Below are 21,950 nucleotides of genomic sequence, written 5' to 3' on the forward strand. Positions count from 1 at the left end.
TTAGACCATAGGGACTAATGACAGACTGAAGGGCAGGCATGTTGGAATGGAGGTCTTAGCAGGATACCAGGGAGGGAAAAGTTCATTTGAAAGTAGGAAAGGCGATTACTAAGGAGCAGACGAGACAAGGCACAGAACAGTAACAGTAACGGTTCAAGAGAGGATGAGATTTTTCTGGAAAGCTACAAAGAAATAGAAAAGGTTGCCCAGTAAATCATTCAACTGTAGAAAGTATACATCGTGCTAATTTTGACTTTTATCGTTTTCATCAGTGATGTGGTTGATAACACTCTAAGTTAGAGTGATAAAATAAAGACTCAAGTGGGAAATGAAGGAGGAATTGGAAGACCTGAGGGTGCAATTTATTCCAGTTCTCACAGCTAATCCGTGGCAGCGCAGGTAGAGCAGGTGGGCTGGCACCCGGCATCTGCCTCTGGGCCAGCTGTCTCCTTTGACTCCCAGGAAATTGAAAAGCTAGAGGACGGACAGAGCCTGGGCAAATACTCACAGTCAGGGGGTGACTCAGAGAAAAGGGCCTCAAAAAGACTGGGAAATGACAGCCCCCGTAGGCAGGCAGGGATACCACCGTATTCCAGCAACCATACGCTTTTCAAGTAAAGATGGTCGCCGGTGCCACAGAGGTACAAAACAGAAGGCCTGAAGAAGACTGTGGGGTTCCCTCTATTTTTAATTTTTAACATCTGCAGCTTAACGAAAAAGCTGACATCACCAGGAGCCTTGGATGTAGGAAAGGTGTCTGCTAATACAGTGATTATTCTTCCTCTGGGTTCTCTGAACCGAAATAATTAATACCCACCAGCCTTTTTTGCTGGTTGACATTTTGACTTTAAGACCTCAAGGACATTATGGTCTTTAAGCAGCTATTATAACGATAACCGTCTGCTATCCAGAGGTCTTTTAATGGCATAACACTCTTTGCTGCCAATCAATGATGATAAACAAGAAATGAAATTCTACTTTTCCCAGGCTACCAGACTAATTTTATTCTAAAAGTAGGCACTTATGTTATAAAAAAAAAGAAAAAGAAAAAGGAAGGAAGAATGTCTACATCCTCTGTGATCTTTTCTTTTCCAGCCTTGAGAAGGGCAGTGTGATGCGTGGATAAGACATAAAAAGTCAAATCCCATGCTTCTCCCAGGACCTCGGGGACAGTTCGCATTATCAGACAGTGAATGTCAGACTTTAATTTTTGGAAAATCATTTCCTTCAATGTATCGTTTAAAGGCACAAGAACTTAACAGGCTCAAGACATATTCAAGAGAAAGGTTGATGATGAGAGGAAAAGAAATAGAGTTGGGTTGGCTTTCATGTCTTTGTTGGAAGAGTTGGGCCGAAGGTCACGTCAAGTGTGAAAAGGAGCTATAAAAAGAAGCGCCCTGCAGACCAGAGGCCACCATCCTTCCTGTCTGAGTGACTGACCTTCACTGCCAACCGGCCCATAAAACATATGCTATGAACAGGCACAAGGGGGCGCTAGACCCAGCCACACGACCCAGAAGCAGGATGTGCTAAATTGGAGAGGAAATGTGAAGATTTTTCTATGCCTCCAATTAACTCTCCTAGAGAGAACAGAAAATCTTACAGAACACTCCAATTGGAATCAGTCTGTAGTTTCTCAGTATTTGGGGGGAGGGGGTCCGGGGGGGGGGTGTGCAGGTGGCCTCTGTTTACAATGATACCTGAATGCCTACCACGTGCCATCCATCCACACCAGCATCGAGTCAGTATTTTCTCCCAGTTCTTCCCCGTCCACCTACATTTCCAGGTCCTCGCCCCATTCTCAGGGCTCACCCCTCACTGAAGCACTTCACTCCGTCAGCCCCACCCTCCGTATTTGTTTGGCTTCCTTTCTTTCTTCTTGAAACCCTTTCCTTGTTTGTCATGCACAGTAATGCACGGCACCTACACGGGCAATTATTCTTTGTAGGCACACTTTCTGGCTCTTTTTCTCCTCGGGTTTCAAAAAGGGGGGAATGAAAGAAGAGGGGAGAGCAATTCTCCAGGTTATTTTCAGCTCTCGACTTGCTTTCCTCAGTCAACTTCAGACTCTTTAAATCACAGAGCAGCTTCCGAGCCCAGCTCTCTGACAGGCTCTTAAATCCTCAGCCCTTAACACAAACCCTCACACTCAATCTTCCTCCACCACTCCTTCTAGAGGCGAGTGTGTTTCTCTCCTTCTAGATTTTTCCACTTTAACAGATGCTCCATTTTCCATACGGAATCCCTGTTCCTTCAAAACACAACGCAAAGTGTACGTGGCTCTAGGAAGGCAGCTGCAACTCCCATAGGATGTCTAGCCCCACTGCCCTCGAGTGTGATTTTTTTCTTTTTAATTTTTCTACCGCATTGCAGTGTCAACTCCCTGAGAGAAGAGTCTGAGTTTTACCCACTTCTCTCCTTTCCATAGGATTTATCATGATGCTCTTTGAACAGAGAGCCCTTAATAGATGCTGCTGTTTGACAATGAGATCTTCAGTCTCCCTACAACTTATGAGAAACTATAAATAAGCTGCTATGATTAGTGTCTCTACACAGGAAAGTGCAGGAATAAATTAGCTATTTTTTTCTTTTAAAGGAAGTATATTATATCTAATTTTAGGTTTTCATTGTGAGATCTATATTCAGTGTTTTCTCTGGGACTATTTTATTGCAGCCGCTCTTCCTGCTACTCAGTAGATTTATTCCAAACAGTGTAAGTGGAAATTGATTTTTTTTTTTGCAAACTAAATGTAGTTTTAAATATACTAGAATAATTTCTTAGCCCTAAATTGAATATGTATCATTAATTTTAATATCCTCAAATACATGCTCAGTATATTGGCTCTTTTGTTTTGTTTGACTTTTAATCAGAACTTCCGCAAACTTTTTTCTTTATAACATACGTATAATATATGCATTCCTTCAACACTACTTCAAAGATTCCCTCATCATCTCCTCCAGAAAGTAGACTTTTCTATTCTTATGTCTTGTCTTCTCCTTCTTAATCCTCAGCAGTTCTGCCCAACTTTGGAAGAACTGAGCTACACTGATGATGCGATGGAAAACTGTCTGTCACATATTTTCAATTTCTGGATGGATTCCCATCAAGCTGGTCCATTTCACATAAGACATCGATTTAAAGGTAAGCAAGCATTCTCAATAGTGTCATTTACTGACATTTAAAATCACCCAATTCAATACATTGATTTAAAAAGAACCACAGTTACAATTCTCTAAAGTATATTCCATGGCTGTGTCTGTAAAAAATAAGAAACAAAAAGAACAATTTGTTGTTTTACAGAAATTTATGTAGACACATCCCGAATGACTAGAGTAGAGTTTGGCAAATATTAGGTTCTCATTAACGTATTTTAGCATAAGTGAGTGAATGAGTGAATGATCTGGAAAGCAAAGTCCCAGAGTTATAGTTAAATGTATGTATATATTTGAATATTCAATAAGAAATCATAATAATCCTTATGACTTGAGGGTATCTTTCATTTCTACATATTAATTGAATTTATATACCAGTTCAATTGTTGCAGAAGGAACACTTGAACTAAAAAACGGTATACCGTTCCTGATTTGTCTTGAGAATTGCAAAGCTTTCTTTTATAAATTATGTGAGAATGGAGAAGAGCCAGAATACAGCGTTATATACAGACAAGCCCAGGCCCGGAGTTATTCAGAGACCAGGGAAGGTGACAGTAGCTTCAGTACATTGAGATGGATTCAAGAACAGAATTTGAAACCCTAGAAAAAGACCTGGAGGAAGAAGGGCCATAAACAAAGCTATATCCTCCATAGGAAATAGGATACAACCACTAATAATGCAACTAAACAGACCTAGGATGTACTGCATTGCAGCAATCCGATGCCAGTATAGAGGACAGCTAGCTACAGGGGAGCTCAGAGTAAGAGGCAAAGCAGGAAGACAGTCCGAGCACCGGGAAGAGCAGGCTCTCGGTGTCACTTGTGAATCCCGTCATCAGCCTGTGGGTGTCAGACCGCATGGACATTTCACAGTAGAGGTGCCCGTGGCTGGTGCTAGTCTGGTCTCTGCCCAATTCCAACAGCTCCATTCTCATAGAGTGTCTATTTCAAACCACAGAGGTCTCATTACCTACCCCCGAACATTAATTCAGTGGCACAAAATAATTCGAGGCATTTTTGTGCTTTCGCTGAGATCCATTTCTTTAAAAAAGGGACATTATTCTAGAACGTCTTTGTCAGCACACTCCTTGCTGCTTGCTGGTCACCACACCAGGAGGAACTGGAGGAGTCGGTGATTGTGTCCACTCCCATGCAGAGCAATGAAAATGTCAGCGTGTTAAGCATGCTCACAACACTCCAGGCTTCCCTGTCCTCCGGAACGTGCACGACAGTTAATTTAATATTTGGTGTAATGGAAAACTCCGGCAAACCTAACAACTCCCTAATGGCTTCTTGTCACAGCTGCTTGATGGGGGAAGAGAGTGGATCAAATTTTTATTCCGATGTAAGCTCTAGAGAAACAGGCTTGCTTATTTTAGAGCAAAACCCCACTTTAACTGCAGCACGTAAAACAGATTGTCTGCCATTTTTAATATTTATTATGTCATAAGTGACTGATAAACCCGGCAAGAAATAAAATTTTAAAGACACAGAGAGATACGACGTTGTCAAATTCCTTCTGAGACTCAGGTTAAGGAAGCCATCAGTGACAGCTGTGTTGGAGAAAGAAACATTATTTAGTCAGATTTCAAATAATGAAAAATAACGTGATCGCCGATAAGAGGAAAGGAACTTACTTTTTAACTTATTTGCTTTCAGAGTGTAGATGCCAGCCGTCATGTAGATGATATTCTTACTTGTCTCTTTATCACATACATGTGAACAGACAGATGGAAAGCTAACTCATCAATAAGATGCAAAGCCTACTTCCTTGTGATGAAACACACAGAAACGTAAAAGGGGTGATTCTGGAGAAAGAGGTTGGGAGAGGACAGTGTGCGCTGAAGTCCTCCATCTTTCTGTGCCGAACGTCTGGCCTGGCTGTCATCCCTCTCGCCAGGACTTCTCTGCGCTTTCTGAGCTGGTCTTTCCGTGGAAATCACTTCCCCCACCTCTCTTCAGTGGGAAACCTGACTTCGACTGAAAAAAAGGAATCTGACCTAATGTAAAACTCAGACATTTATATTTTGAATCCTTTTTTAGTCTATAAACAGAGTAATTGCTGGCTATAAAATGCACTTTGTTAGTCTCCTACAACAAAAGATGGCATGTTTGATTCCTGGTCAGGGCATATATCCAGGTTGCAAGTTTGATCCCTGGTCTGGGGGCAACCGGTCTCTCTTCTCCTCTCTTCTCTCTCTTCTCTCTCTCTCTCTCTCTCTCTCTCTCTCTCTCTCTCTCTCTCTCTCTCTCCTTCCTCTCTCTAAAATCAATTAAAAATGGCAATTTAAAAATAGGTGGATGAGTAAGTGATAGAAATGGGACTGAGATGTCAGCAAGCATAATTTCCTATAGATAATTTCATAAATGACTGAGAACTCATAAAGAATTTTGGTGTACATTTGCAAGGATGACATAACAAAGACAATTCTGCAAGTCTTTTGAAAAATCACAATGCTTTCTAGAAATCTATACAAATTAAAGAAATATAAGGTTGCCTCAGAGAAAAGTAGAAGCTACATACAAAGGCTCATGAAATCATATTTCAAGTAATAACACTAACATTTCTTGCCACGACACAAGGTGCTTTGGGACCTGCCCCACCCGGCTCTCTCTCTGCCCTCACTCAGCATTTCAGTGCAGGTGACAGAATCGGTGAGAACTAGAACTTCCTGCATGCAATAGTCCCTTTCGCTAGTTTTTACTAGTGCTTGAAAAGAAAAGGATTTTTCCCACCTTCTTTTTTAAATGATTAAAAACCCTATTTATCTTCAAAGAATCAAATCAAGTATCTCCTCTGTCATTCTTTTCCTGGACCTCGGAGCTGGGTGAGTTTCCCTCTGCACTGTGCAACCTAAACATACTTGGCATCACCACTGAGCACACCGGGTGGAAGCTGTGGGTAGCCGGCCTCTCCACCAGGCGTAACGTTCTTCATGAGAAAGGCCTGGCTCTGTGGGTCTCTGTACTTCCAGGCCTGGTACAATGACGGCACTCGATGGACGCTCACAGACAGTCTATCATACGTAATGAGGTCCTCCTCCAGACCAGGCACTTGGTAACAGGGGCAAACTGCCTTGGCCCCTGTGGACCCGGCATTTAACCTCTGGGTTCCTACCAGCACGAGATTCATTGTCCCCCATTATCAGAGTGACAAGACGGTCCTAAAGGGAGTTACAGCCTCCTGCCGACGGAGAAACCTAACTGCATGCTACCACTACTTCTTCTAAAGACAAGCAATTGAGCGCGACGCTGTAGGGTGTGTTGCTTAGGATAGGAGAGTGTGTGGAGTGGGAGGAGCCAATGCCTTGAGAGCTTTAATTAGAGAGGGAGGTGAGTTGAGAGAGGAAGGAAGTAAAGGAGGGAGGGAGAGAAGGAGGGATTGGATTTTTCAACTTGAAAATGCATCCAGGGCACCTTGGCTGTTCCCTCTGGGAGGCAGCACCCAGGCGCCTCCTCTTAGGCATGTTAATGCCTCTTTCATGTCGAGACAAGTGAACAAATCAAAACTAACTGCAGGGAAGAGTTGGTTAAGACCGTCCTGGTCCTTCAATGCTACAATGATGCAACTCCATTCAAATCAAAGGAAATGGGAAACCCCTAAAATAATGGAAAAATACAGAACTGCTTAAGGGTCGGTATCCTTCTGAACACTGTGGAAGAGGAGCTCATTTTCCTGTTACTCAGGATAAGTAAGGCTTCCTATCTCTAAATTTTCTCCTGCTGTTTGACAAGCTATAAAAGAAACATTACTGAATCTTTCATGGGGTATATGTTACCACAATCTGTATTTTACATTTGATATAAACATTTTACAGCAGTGTTGTACACTGCAATTTTTATTCATTTTTCCCATGAAAGGAAATAAAAATGATAGACTGAAACACCCTAGTATCTAAGATTCTAAAGCACTAATACTGTCATTGAAAGCTATAGGCAATGAAAATACCATCTGTATTTTTAGTGTCAGTGTCTGAACAGCAGTCAGTTTTCCTATGAAAACCAACAAATTCTGTTATTGGGGAAGGACTTTACCTAAAGTCTAATCTATAGTCATTCCGTCGAATGGGAAAAGTAGAAAACAAACACGTGAAGTCGTTTAGATGTTGGTGGAAACATTTAAAACATAAATATTATGTTAAGTGTAGCCATATGCAAATAGTCTTACTTGTTGACACTGAATATAAAACATAAAAACATCAATGACAGTTTTATGATCCTCGGCCACCAGCATCAGCCTTAGTCATGGCACCGCGAAGCAGCTGTTTTTGCTGCAACATTTTATTTCGCCAATGTCCTCACCCAAATGACAGAACATGTAGTTATATAAGCAAAAAAATTGTGGGATAGTAATATTTTGACATCATCTAGAAAATTCTCTTAATTAGGCTTCTCTTTCTAAAATGTGCATTTGATTTCAATTTCCGAAGTAAACTAATAACATTCAACTGTGTTTCCTTTACTTCTTGGATTGTAAATGTAGTTCTTACTCATTGAACCTTGCTCATTTAACTCTCTCTCTCTCTCTCTCTCTCTCTCTCTCTCTCTCTCTCTCTCTCTCTCTCACACACACACACACACACACACACACACACGATGTCAGGCTGTCCCGTGATGGACGGCAGATAGGCCTGTCCAGTTCCATGACTTGATGGGACTGACAGATCCAAGTCTCAGTGGCCAGTCCAGATGCAAGTCTTATCATCAGGCATTCTGTACACGACTTTACACTATAACATGTAATATTGAATAAATAATGCTATGAGCCAAGCTAGTTAATTAGCTGGGTTTTTTAATTTCTTCTTCATTCTGTTCTTTTTCTTTTTCCTGGTGCAGTTCTGTGGACGGGGCTTTTTAAGGGCATGTGGTTGTCAATTACTGTGCTTGCTTCCTTTGAAGTTTCTGAATGATACCCCTGTACCTGCCAATAAAGTGGTTGTAATGGACTCATCTCCCATTTACACGTTTCGGATCATGGGCCAAATCTCCAGGCATTAATAAGCTTTTTAAGTCATGGAACAAACGAGACTCCTGGAAGCCCTGGCAAACATATCACCCTAGTGACTCTGTGCTTGCGGGCCCCCTGCGCCTGGCACCGGCCACTCATAAAGCGCAGCCGTCTCCCTCGTCGTGTTACTGTGCGCCAGCCACCTCAGAGCACCTCTAGATGCTTCACAGGAGGCAAGGCGCGATGCCAGGACTGTGGCTCTTTCATATTTACTAGTATGTATATAACTTTTTAGTGCTGTGCCCCTAAGTTCCTTTACTGTAGTTCCATCATAACATTCAGGGGGGTTGTGCCAATCCCTTTATGAATTAAATGTGCCGCTTACACCTAAAGTAAGTGCTTAACTCTGTGATTTGCAGGGGAAAGTGGGCAAGTGAACCCAGTATCACATTAAATCTCTTCATGTACAGATCAACTGTCAACCCAAAAAGGGCTTGGCAGACAATGTAGTTTATTTCCCTGCCTATCAGCAGATGTCTACCCACGCTGTCGTTTGTGTGAAAAGACAAGGACCTGCCGGTCATTTACTTCTCCAAGAACAGATGTCCATACTTTAATTGTACCCGACAATTGGAGGAATTGCCACAGTGACTCGGAAAAGAAAATAGTAATCACTGTCCCCGCCCTCTGCCCCGAAGCCCCCATGTACCTGAGCAGTAGCCCTAGGAATCAATCCATCAACATTTCTTCTCCCACCCCATGGTGGCCACGTTTCCATTTGATTGGATACTTTTATGTTTTAATATATTTTATTGATTTCAGAGAGGAAGGAAGAGGAAGAGAGAAAAATATCAATGATGAGAGAGTCATTGATCGGCTGCCTCCTGCACGGCCCACAATGGGGATCAAGCCCACAACCTGGGCCTGTGCCCGACCGGGAATCGAACCGTAACCTCCTGGTTCATAGGTCGATGTTCAACCACTGAGCCACGCCAACCAGGCTGTATTTTTAAATTGCATTTTTTTCAAAGTATAATCCAAGGAAAAGCATGGTTTCATGGCAATGTATCAGCGAAACGGATGAAAACTGAGGGCTTTACTGGGAGACTTAACATCCTTGATCGGATCAGATGGCAGTGGGAAGTCCCTTGTCAATATAATAAGCAGACATTCCTCACTTTAAAATATAACAGCACATCTTTCAATGTGAACATTCTTTTTGCTTTTCATTATAAAATACAAATTATCTTTCTAGTCAGGCCTATTGCCTCCCTGCCCTGTAGGTAGTTATTATACTTTTATTAATACAAATAAAGATTTTTTCTCTCATTAATAAACCACTACTGGACACATTGCATTGCTCCCTTAACTCAACTTTTCCCATTAATATTTATTGGTAAATACTCATCTCTGACACTTTCACCGTTATTTTCTTTGCACCCAATTATTTTTGGCAGCATTTTCTCCAAGCTTATGGGGCTGCAGCTACTAGAATTTTGCTTCCTAACTCTTGTTTGAGCTGGGCACTAATAATGCCGAAAGAATTGGACATGAACTTTACATTTTTATATGTTATTACTTCAATCAAAAGAGGACACATGACATACCGTAGTGTCAAAATATGTAACTGTTTCCCATTTTTCATCTATAATGACTAAATTTTAATGACATGTCTAATTAAAAGTAAGTTCCTATATATTTAGATTCTGTCTTTATTCTCATTTGTAGTTTGATTTAAGAAATTTGTTAGGAAAAAAATAATTACTTGTAAATGCAGCTCTTGGAGGGGTCATTCTATTTTCTGACCGTCTCAACTCCTCCCCTGTCTGACATTCACCAAGGGAAGAGGAAGATGTAAAATTTGTCATTTTCTCTTCACCCGCTGTAATAAACACATGTTTTATTCATTTGTTCCTCCATTTCTTCGGTGAAGCTGTTAAGAAGGTACAATGAGAAAAATAGAACATAATGTACTGTTGGTAAAGACATGTTATTTATTCTTGCAGGAATAGAATGGCATTTCCCAAAATCCAATGAACTAATTAAAAATAATATGCAATTTTGAATTAGTTATAAAATTATCTTATTTGAATATCAGGGCATAAAATAAGCTAGAAAAATAACATTATTCAGAACCAACCGAAGTTGGTTATCAATTTACACAGTTTTGATGTACTCATCAGATCAAAAGTTGAGAGACTATTAGGAGGATCCTATTTAATATATTTAAATAGAAGATTTTAAAATAAAAAGTGAATATTACAGAATTTTAATGAAAAAAGAGATACACTCTTTAAGCCAGCAAGTAGACTATTTATTTTTGCCATTGAAAAGCAATGAAAATGTTATATCTATTAGGGAAAGGGTGGAGAAAGTTTAGTAACTGAATAGGCTGAACACTGGGCAATGTGATTTATGTAACTTATTTAGTATTCATAAAGACATTATGAAATAGATATCATCATCATTTTATGCATAAAAAAATGAAGAGTTTAAACATGTTTCCCAAAGGCACACATCTAATAAGCAGAGATCTTTATATTTAAATTGCATAGGTCTCACTATGGAATCCACTTAATGTTCACTATGTGACGAATGTCAAATCAAGTGAAAACGCAGATGTCAACAATTTACTTTTTATGAAACATACAAGTGCTGAATATAGGTTTAATGATTCAAAGAATTGCTTTATGTTTTATTCAATAACTATTAATTGATCACACATGACAAGATCAATTTTAGAAGCAGGGAATATATCTGTTGAAAAAATCTTAATGCTAGAGATGTAGAGCAAAACCCATGGTCAGTCCATGCTGGAGACAGGAGCGCATTAAGCTTAGGTCAAAAGACATCTCTTTGCTGACTTACATTTCAAATCTGTGTACTTCGCATGAATTAAACAACAAAACCTTTTATTTGCACCAGTTCTGATATTTAACGAGTGTTCTCAGATATTTGCATTATTTATTAGAGAAAGGGCAATCTGGCTCGTTTTGGTGATCAGAATCAAGGACAGCATTGAAAATTTGTGGGTCCATACAAGCAAAGTGCCTAAGACAAAACCTGAGGAGATGAGGATGAGGGCGCCTGTCTTGCGATTGAATAAATGATTGGTCCTCAAACCTCCCTCTCCAGGGTGATCCCATAAGTTTGTCATCTTGCATGTCCTCTTGATGATCAGAATGGCCACCCCTGCCATTGGATCCGGGGCTTGGCCATGTAACTAACTTTGGCCAATGACATATCAATGGATGGGGAAGCTTGAAACAAGATGAGTTTGGGGTTCACCTCCAGGGCACTGATGATTTGCTACAAAACCACCAGCCAGGCAATGAGCATCTCAGTGTGAGTTACAGGGAGCACCCCACATGCTCTAGGTGAGTGGTGTGCCAAGGAGCATGGGAGACTTGAGGAGACTCCAACGCAGAATCCAGCTTATTCCAGTCCATTTGTAACTGCCACACACAACACTGAACATGAGATTCAATTACTATTGTTTGAAATCATTAAGTTTTGGGGTGATATTAGTTTGCAGGGGCAAACTAATGCGGTTGTTAATGATGCCTGTGATTGCCATCATTTAGCATATTTTTAGGAACCCACATGGTTGACGTGCCGATAGAATAGGGCTTTCCAGTGGCCAGTAGCTTTTTGGATGCACAATGGAGTAAATATCCCAGAAGGAATAACACCAAGAGAATTAACTTCGGTGAAAATTAACACGTGATGATCAATAGGTTGTCCAGGCCTATGGGATGAATGCTTGACATAAGCCAGGGACTCTCTGAGCGATAACAAAGAGGTGTAAGGCCCAGCCTACAAGGACTCGGAATCCAAACTTAAATATCATTAACATTCCAAGGATTACTCGCATCGCTCTGTCTGAAATAATTTATTAGAGCTTCCCAGTGCTCTCACATAGCTCCTCTATTTGTTATAATTAACATTTCAGAGTGTATATCGGCAGCACAACCAAAGTTCTGAATTCAGGAATAGGGAATTTGGAAAGTAGCTAGATTTTGCAAAATATTCTGTCATTCTTCTTCACATTTTTTTTTTAATGGGCCCTGCAAGAACCTTGTAATGTTCTCATTTTCTGCAAAGCAGTGCCTCCTGGGTTCGTGTTGGGATCCCTCCTGCCTCTTTTCCTGTCTCTGCCTCCGAGTACTTACCTAGAAACATGGATTCAATTGTGACCTTTTCAAACTCATCCCCATAGCTCTGCTTTTCTTCTCTGTTCAGTGCTTACGTTTTTCTGCCTGCTCTTCCGTTAGCTCCTCCATTCCTCCTAAGACTTTTCCTCTTAAGTTTTCTAACACTGTATAGATAGATAATCAATAGATAGATAGGTCTCCTATCTAATGATCGATGAACCTACCAATCTATTTATATCTATGAAGAGAGAGATCACAAATGGTTTAAGTGGTGTATTAATGCTATCATAGCATTACATATATATATATATCTCCCCACTAAGGTGTAGTAATTAGGATAATCATACATATTGTTTTGCTTGGGACAGTACTAAATTATAGCAATGCTGCAATGTATCAGTTGTTTCATGGGTTTAAAATAAATTAATTGATATTGATCTTATTGTTTTACATTCATCAATGATTAAACTCTAATTATTATTTTCAAGAAAACTTCATACTCATTAGCATTGAACAGTTTTATTTAAAATGTCATTGTGGAGTCAATATTTAGAAAAAAATATTGTAATGCATGGCCTTAATTTCCTGGTAATTTAATTAAACAAATAGCTTTCAATTATGATACCATTAATATGGCACTTAATTGCTACACATGCATCATAATAACTGTGTACTAAATGAGAAGTAAATTCTCTATCTTAAAGCAATTCCTTCACGTTTCATATTGCACATGTATTATATATGTAAAATACATAAAACATATTTTATTCTTATTTTATAAACAATATACATTTTCTCCTTCCTGACAACTGGAAAGGTATATTAAAACAACGCAGAAATATCTTGCCAAGGGAAAAGCAATTCTACAGTGCAAGCGCATGCCGATTTCTCACCTCCTGAATCTAATTTGGTGAACTCTCAGCATCATATTTCCTCAATGTGACTTTAGGTGTTTGTGAAGCCCCAATAAAAATGTTATAATGTATTGCCAGCCAATGAGTCTGGGACTCCAATCTGATTACACTGTCTGCAGATCTTTAAAGTTAGTATGAAAGACACCCAAATCTAATAAAATCTAATCTGAGCAGGAATTATTGAGTTTTCCGAATCCATTAAGAAACCTAATGGTCGTGTTGTGAACTAAGGCAAATTGAGTAATCTAATTTTGCTTTTTAAATGATCTAGGTTAGTGCTATCTTCAAAGACCTCTCTAGCTATTCACTAAGAAAGCCACAATAATAAGCATCACTGCATTAAAGAGAGGACTGCATCAAGATGACTAGATCTCTAATCTTAGCTTTGAAAAGGGACCACCTTGCAGAATGCTACCCTCAGTGATCATGCCAAGACCGAGGGCAGGTGCAGTGAGCAGCGGGGCACTCTGTGTGTATCCCTTCGCCCCGGAAGGAGAGGAGAGAAGTAAATAATTCAACCCTTCCACGAATTCACATACAGTCCAATATTGAGTCGGGCTTCCTTGAGAAAGTTGTGTTTTGGGTTTTGTTTTCAGCTTTCTTATGGGGTTGCCTCTCTCACAGCAGAGTTAACTCTGCCACTTGAGCCAAGAAAACACATCTGCCTTTGGGAGGCTTTCGTAGGCAATAACGCACAGTAACGACTCTCCCACTGTAACTCCGTGTCCATCTGAGTCTCTGTGCAGCAGAAGAGAGCTTAAAAGACCAAGGAATCTCACACTATGCCTGATGGTCTTGGGGACAGGGCAACATCAAAAGGCCTCATTGGTTCCAGGCTGTTGTGGTTGTGTGTCAACCTATGAACCAGCAGGTCACAGTTTGATTCCCCATCAGGGCACGTGCCCGGGTTGTGGGCTCAATCCCCAGTAGGAGGCGTGCAGGAGGCAGCCGATCCATGATTCTCTCTCATCATTGATGTTTCTATCTCTCCCTCTCCCTTTCTTTCCCTGAAATCAATTTAAAAACATATTTAAAAAATAATAAATAAAATATTGACATAGTATTGATGGAAAATGTATGTTTTAAATCACTCCTTAAGATTCAGCTTTATAATTGTCAAATGTTCCTCACATTGTAAAATAATATAACACAGATTGATCTGACAAACTCTGATTATATTCTTTGTGCTAACTCAAATCATAATCAGTTTTTTAAGTCATTTTATACTGATTTAAAACATAAGAAAGCTGCTCACAGCCTTAACTGATTTTTACATCTGTTTTCAAATTGGGGAAACTTGTAAAAAAAAAATAACACTTATTTTTGTATGCTTTGAAGACAGAAAATAATTAAAATTGCAATTCGTTTTTTTAGTATCACCTAATGCAACAAGGTGCTAACTCATTGAAAATAAGAAAGTATTAAAAAAACAACAGTGAGTCACATCTTCTTACTCAGATGGCAGCTTTCCGGCCATACAATTTTCTCTTCAGGACTTCACTCTGTCATCAAGAGAACTCTGACCCCTCACAATAATCCCCCGCTGACAACAGCTGTTACTCTGTGAGCGAGAGGAAACACTGGCTCACAGACAGCTCTTAAGAGCAGGGCTGATGGCAGGAGACATGAGGACGAGGACTTGACAAAGGGACCAGAGATGAGACATGTGGGAAGCAGCGGACGGAGCGCGCTCACAGCAGCGCGGTGATGGATGTTCACTCTGACAGTTCATTCAAACTGGAATTCATCCTGGTGGCTCTGCGTAAGAATAGCATAAGCATAAATGCGTGAGATATTTATACTGTGACATTAATTTTCAAAGAATGTCGTGTTTGCAAAGATCAGTAGTAGTTGTCATATTTATATGGAACTCTTCTTGATTGGTTCACATAACAAAAAGGATACTATTGGAAAGGGGGCATTGAGTCCCAACGATATAGCTTCATTCCTGATATGCAGATCTGCGCAACACAAAAGAAACAGAAAGACTGAAATTATTTCTTAAGGATGATTCAAAGAGGAATGCTGAGAGGTGCATATAAGGAGTAGGTGAGAAAAAGAGGGATATTTTGGCCTCACTGGTGCGGCTCAGTGGTTGAGCGTTGACCTATGAACCAGAAGGTCACGGTTTGATTCCCAGTTGGGGCACATGCCTGGGTTGCGGGATCGATCCCCAGTGTGGGGTGTGCAGGAGGCAGCCCTGAGCACCCACAGCTCTGGAGAAAAAGCAACTCACACTCCAGTACCCAGAGGAGAGGGAGTGCACGCTGGGGTTAAAGGTGGGCCCTCCCCCAGGTGGAAAGAGGGGGGATCTTTGTCATCTTTGCAGACCCCTCGGGAAGCCGCGCGGCTGGGAGAGTGTTTCCTGGAGGAAAGTGCACAGTTTGCAGTGGCGCGTTTAGGAGGAGGAATGGATGGGCATCAGCTGGACTCCGGAAGCAGAAGGGGGACAAGGCGGCGAGGGCAAATGCGTCTCAGCTGTTGTCGCAAGGTCCACGCCGCTGAGCCCGGAGAAACGGAGGCAGAGTTTACCCCGAGGGCCGCCACGCTGGGACTGCTCACGCCCAGCTTTCCGTTTTCCCAGCAAAAGCCAAGGGGACAGACGTTTCTCGGGTGGTTCATGACGTGTGATAGTCCGGGGTCCGCACACACTGAGCCGTGTCAGAGACAGGCTTGTCCCCTAATAGAGGCAGACAAAACTAACGGGTACCCACAGGCCCTGAGGCCAGCTCGTGCTGTGCATTGCATGTCTTGCATCACTGATACTCTGTTTGACACGGGATAAAGGCTGATGGCGCTATCTTTTTGGCCATTCGCGTAAAATCCAGTGACTAAGAACTACACTAAGCCTTTAAGACCTTATGCAGCTTCTCTTTCTAATAGATGCTCTGCATTCAGGAAACAGCGTGTCCATTAGCACCTCCCACACATGTGCGTGGGCCCTTACCATTTCAGCACTTACAAAGGCGGTGTTAATGTGGCATTTGAAAGCTCTGTTTTCAAAGGATGAGGGTGACTTTATTAAAAGATAATCAGAACAAACACCCCCTTTTAGTTGGTGGGGGGAGAGGAGTATATGATAAAACCATCTTTTATTAAAAGAAGAAAATTAATAAAGTCATGGGATGTCTTTGGTGAGACTACTGCGCAGAAGCAGACCCGTGTGGCCTCAGAAGTTTGGGATGCTGGCGCCCCACTGGGCCCTTTGGGGATCAGCATCGCCCTGCATCTTCAATGACTGAGCCCCTAAAGCAGCGGTTCTCAACCTGTGGGTCGCGACCCCTTTGGCGGTCGAACGACCCTTTCACAGGGGTCGCCTCAGACCATCCTGCATATCAGATATTTACATGACAGTAGCAACATTGCAGTGATGAAGTAGCAACGAAAATCATTTTATGGTTGGGTCACCACATGAGGAACTGTATTAAAGGGCCAGAAGGTTGAGAACCACTGTGTACAGCAACCACCCCATTCCAGAAAGATGTGGTCCCTAAAAGCTCCCAGGTCTGCCCACAGCAAAAGCCCCCCAAGGGCGGCAGGGAAATACTGGGGAGCGAAAACGCTGCTGCTCGAACTGGGTGTCCCTGCCCTCCTCTGCTGAAGCCACAAGCGCCAGGTGATGCTAGACCTGGGCCTGGGAGGCAATTAAGCGGAGGGCGGAGCCCCCGGGAGGGCACTGTCTGCCCTATAAGAGGAGACAGGAGGGGGTCTTCGCTCCGCAGGCTGAGGACCCGGGAGAAGGTGACCGTCCGTCCGCACACCACGCAGAGGCGCTCATCAGCCAGACCTGCTGGCCCTTCGCCGTGGCCGCCCAGCCTCCGAAAGGTAGGAGCCCGTGTGTGTGGCTAAGCCAGCACGCTGGGGATGGTGTCCCGCACTCACCAAAAGCTCCCCCGGGTTTCGGACTTTCTCCCTCAGGCCAGCATGGCCGTGTTGGAGCAAAAACCACAGTTCAGGTAACAGTTAAGTCGTATGTGGGCCGAGAACAAGCTGGAGGAATGGGGTTGGGGGGCGCAGAGGGGCGGTTTTCTGATGCTTCTTGAGTGCGGTTTTCCTTGAAACCCCTGGTTTTCCCCGCCCTCACGCTGGCCCTGGAAATGTTGGGGGAGAGGCCCAGCTCACCCCGTTCCACTTGGCCTCGCTTCTCTCTGCCCTGAGTGGGGGCCCTCGTGGGGGCCCTCGTGCGTTCCCGGGGCCAGAATTCAAGGTCTGGCTCCCGTGTTGAGGCCGCTGCTGGTACATGGATGAGCCACCTCGTCCCCTTCGGCTCTCCTTGGCCACAAAGCTGATGTTTGATCTGCAGCTGTTCCTTCTGTGTGTTCCCCTTGGCTGGTTCCACACTGTTAGGAGGAAGGGGTGTTAGTTTTTTGGTTTCTTCAAAACCAGGCCGCCGCGTGCTCTGGCAGGGCCCAGCTGTTCACCATCAGAGTGTGAGCGAGGGCGGCGATGAGACGTGGGGGGAGCACAGCAGAGGGGAGGACGCAGGTGTTCCCAGTGGTGTCGGTAATGGGGGGGGGGGGTGCTTAGCCCGTGGTTGGAAATAGATTGCTGGAGCTAGCGGCGGGCCGGGAGTTCCCAGTACAAGCATTGCTGCTAACCTCGCAGGAGTGCGCCCGCTCAGGGTGCTGGGGAGCGACCGTGCGCCAGCTTTGCGGATGGAGACTTCTTTGTGAGAGCGAGTGGGCGCCCCCTGAAAACGAATGGCCTTGCTGAGGCAGCCCCCACTGTGTCTGCAAGTCCCACGGAGGCCGCTCTGGGTCCAGCCTGTCACTGGCCATCACGGGAAGGTGTCCTGGGAGATGGAAAGCGCCGGAGGCGGTGCAGCACTGAGCCGCCGTCAGCGGTACCTTGAGGGGAGGCCCGAGCCCAGAAGCCACGAGGGAATCTGTCACATCCCTTCCCACGCTGAGGTTTAACCTTTGCCGTGTGGGTTCAGGTCGTGGGGTGGAGTGTAGGGTTCAGTGGGAAAGCGGGCAGAGCGGACTGAGAGCGGGCCTCGCTCATGGGAGTCCTGGTGCCCGGACAGAGGCCTCACGTCAGACCTGCCTTTGGCCTCTACCCCGTTCAGCCTCCGCTCACGCAGCAGAAACTGGTCTTACTCTCCTGGGGTCTGCGGACTCGGAGAGCCACACACTCTCAGGGCTTTTACAGACACGGAGACAGCAGGCCCACCTGCTCAGGCGCCTGGGAAAGGCCCGGTCATGGGCTCTCTGTGCCGTGTCTGAGGCCACCCGTGCCCTTGTAGGTGCGTGTTATTGGAAGCCACGTTGAAATCGGAGTGTGTTTGATGAGCATGAAATCAGAACCACCTGAGAGTTGCTAGGCCTTCAGCCTCCGGTGGGATCACGCGCCAGAGCGTGCAGCACCTTCCTCCGCGTTAGTGTGCGAATGACACCTGGGGTCGCGGTCTTCCAGGGTTATTCCTAACCGGGGTCTGCATTGAGGGGTTTGCATTGCCTGCACCCGCGGGTGCTCCTCGGCGATTCCTTTTCCTGGGTCCTGGGATGAGTCATGGTCCTCCTTTCCTGAGAAGCGAGAAACACAGGCTGCAAGTGTCTCATCCAGGTTCCAACTCTTACGGCTGAACCCTCTTGGGGAAGTGGCTCAACCTCTCTGTTGTTGCTGCCGCCACATCTGTAAAAAGCAGCAGAGCAGTGCCCATCTCTCACGATTGTGGTGAATATCGAGCGAGTGACTATCTCTAAAGGAGCTTTGGCTAATGCCTGGCACCGTGAGGAACTTAGTGATCACAGTGACTTGCTAACAGTGATTTTCTGCTGATAGACACTGGTTTTATTTAAGCTTATTTTGCAAAATAATCTTTTGGTTGTTTTTTATTTCTGTTTTGATTTAACTTCCTATGATAAAGGTTTTATTTGCATGTTGTTGGAGGGCACACCCACACACATACCGACATCCCGCAGGCAGGCCGAGAGAGAAAGAGAAAAGGTTACTGTAGGCTAGAGGATTAGTCAAGAGAAATTTTAAGATTAAATGAGTATTAAATTTATGGCAGAATTGGAAAATACCACACAAGTCATAGAGTGCATTAAAAAATACCATTTTGTAAAAAGGCATTTTGAACATAAGAAAACATATTTTTGACACTGAATTTATAAGCACTGATGCTATAGCTGGAACGGTTTTACTTGGAAAGCGAGGTCCTTTTGGTAATCATTTCTCATTTAGCTCAAGAGAGTAAAAAAAAAAAAAAGAAAGCCCATTAAATGAAAACGTGAAGAGTTGCTGTCATTGGATGATTTTATGTTTTACCTACAGGTGAGCCTAACCTTGCCAACTTCTCTATATGTTTAAGAGTGATGCTTTGTCTAATGAGGTATATATTAAATTGCCATAAGCGGGATGGCTTAAAACCGTGGTCGGCAAACTGCCGCTCACGAGCCACATGCGGCTCTTTGGCCCCTTGAGTGTGGCTCTTCCACAAAATACCACTTGTGGGCGCACGTACAGTGCGATTGAAACTTCATGACCCATATGCAGAAGTCGGTTTTCGGCCTGGGCGAGTCTATTTTTAAGAAGTACTGTTGATATTTGGCTCTGTTGACAAATGAGTTTGCCGACCACTGGCTTAAAACAACAGAAATGTATTCTCTCTCACGCCAGGAAGCCAGAAGTCCGAAATCAAGGTGGAGCCAGCTCTGGGGAGAGGCCTCCGGTGCCTCTCGCCCCATCCGTCGGCTCCTGGAGCCCCTGGCACTCCTAGGCTTGCCGCTGCATCCCTCCTCCCTACAGTTCACCTCTCCCTGCCTGTCCCCATGCCACATCCATGTCCACTTTCCTGGGTGCTTGTGACAACCACATTCCTTTTCCTGGTCACAGAGTCCGTAGCAATTTCTCAGGACTGTCCCTGAAAATGACAAATTGGGTGGCTTCAAACCAGAGCGATTTGCTCTCGCATGTAAGAGAAGTGTCTACAGGCCAAGCCTGAAATCACCGTGTCCACGGGGTGGGTTACGCTCAGAGGGAGACCCTGTCCCAGGCCTCTCTCCGGCTTATGCTGGTTACGGCCTCCTTGGTGTCCTCTGGAGATGAGCCGTCCCATCTCTGCCTCTGTCTTCACATCACCCTCTGCTCTGAGTCTCTCCGTAGCATTTCCTCTTTTTATAAGGATGCCAGTCGTTGGGTTTAGGGCCCGTCCTACGGGATGCGTTCATCTCAAGATCCTTAACTAAGTCTACCTGCAGAGACCCTATTTCTGAGTAAGAAAATGTTATTCATACTTTTTTTGAAAGCAAAACCTTATACTTCATTAGATTTCAGGTTTCAGATGTACATGACTTTTTTTTGGTGGTGGGGGGGAGAGCGGGGGGAAACTATTCAACTCACCATAGCACCCATTGTACAGATGGAAGGGAGGAAAGATGAGTCCAATAGACGTAGGTAGGTTGGTGGAAGTTCCATCTGATGACTTCTACATTGTGTGTGTGTGTGTGTGTGTGTTTGTGTGTGTGTGAAATACATTCATCATTTAAGTCTAAAATGCATGTATATTTCAGTGTAGTTAACATAAACCTTGAAATGGTTGGTATGGTGTCAATTTAATCTAAACCTTTAAAATCAATTTCAAACTATTTTTTAAAACCTAAAATGTATCCCAGAAGATGAATGTGAAATTTAAAAAGAGACTTTCTGATTTGGGAATGAATGCTTTTGGATATTAATGTCTAATGGATCGCTTCATTAGAACATGAAAATGGATTAAAAGCATCCTTTTGTACTTGAATCCTATGGAAAGCAGTTGGTTTGAATAATGTTTAGTATAGTTAGAGCATTTCCCTGAAAATAAGCAGCAGCGATTTCTCCCTCACCATTTGTTCGCTCACACGTGTCCATGCCGGACCAGGCCAGGGCCTGGTGTCCACTTTCAGAGGTGCAGGGCCCTGGGAGTCCCTTCCCTCCTGGAGGTGGTATAATTGCAGGTTCCGTAAATGCTCTCAATAAGCACGATTCTGTGGTTCCGGGGAATGAGGAGGCCTGATTCGATGGGATGGCCATTTAGCGCTGAGCCGAGACCTGGAGGTTGAGGAGGAACCAGCCAAGCGGGGACTCGGGAGCCTACGGAGGCCCCTCCACTCCCCGTGTCACAGTTTATTACAGCTGAGCAGAGGAAGGTCCCTGTAAAAATGTATGTTGTGTTTGTTGTCTTTTTTTAAAAAAGGAGAAATCACATTTCATTATATTCCTAGCTTTCCTTGGTAGGGACACAGGCTTTCCCCTCCCGTCCCCCCATATGAATCGTATGCTTAATAAGGTGAGAAATATGCATTTTAAAAATGAATAGTAATTTGCATTAAAATAAAATGAGGCTGTAAAGTTCAATTGCCTATAATCTCAGGAAGCCATTCTGAAATGTACGCTCATGGGTTTCGAGCGTTACAGCATGGCGGGCCAGAGAGGCGCGTTCTCGCTGGGGAGAAAGGGAACCTTCTAAGACACACCCAGAAAGAGGCGCGTTTACATGGAACGACACTATGGAAAGGGCTGAAGTTTGAGTTTGCAATAGAATATTCATCAGAAATGGGCTTTCCCTTAATTATGCATTTTTTTCCACACTGTGTTACACTTTATTACTACATGGAGCCTGCCTTGCCCTTCGTGGTTTCTAGTTTATTCTGTTTCCCAGTGTCCATAAGAAAACATTTTTAATGGGGCTCCTGAGAAAGCCCCTGCCCGGGTTTTCTCATTGGGAAATGTCATGACTCACTTCTGGACAAGAGGTTGAAATGACGCCTGGGTAATGGTAAGACCGTTAGGCAGATG

The sequence above is a fragment of the Myotis daubentonii genome, chromosome 20 (assembly GCF_963259705.1).
Source record: "Myotis daubentonii chromosome 20, mMyoDau2.1, whole genome shotgun sequence".
In the NCBI taxonomy this organism is placed as follows: domain Eukaryota; kingdom Metazoa; phylum Chordata; class Mammalia; order Chiroptera; family Vespertilionidae; genus Myotis; species Myotis daubentonii.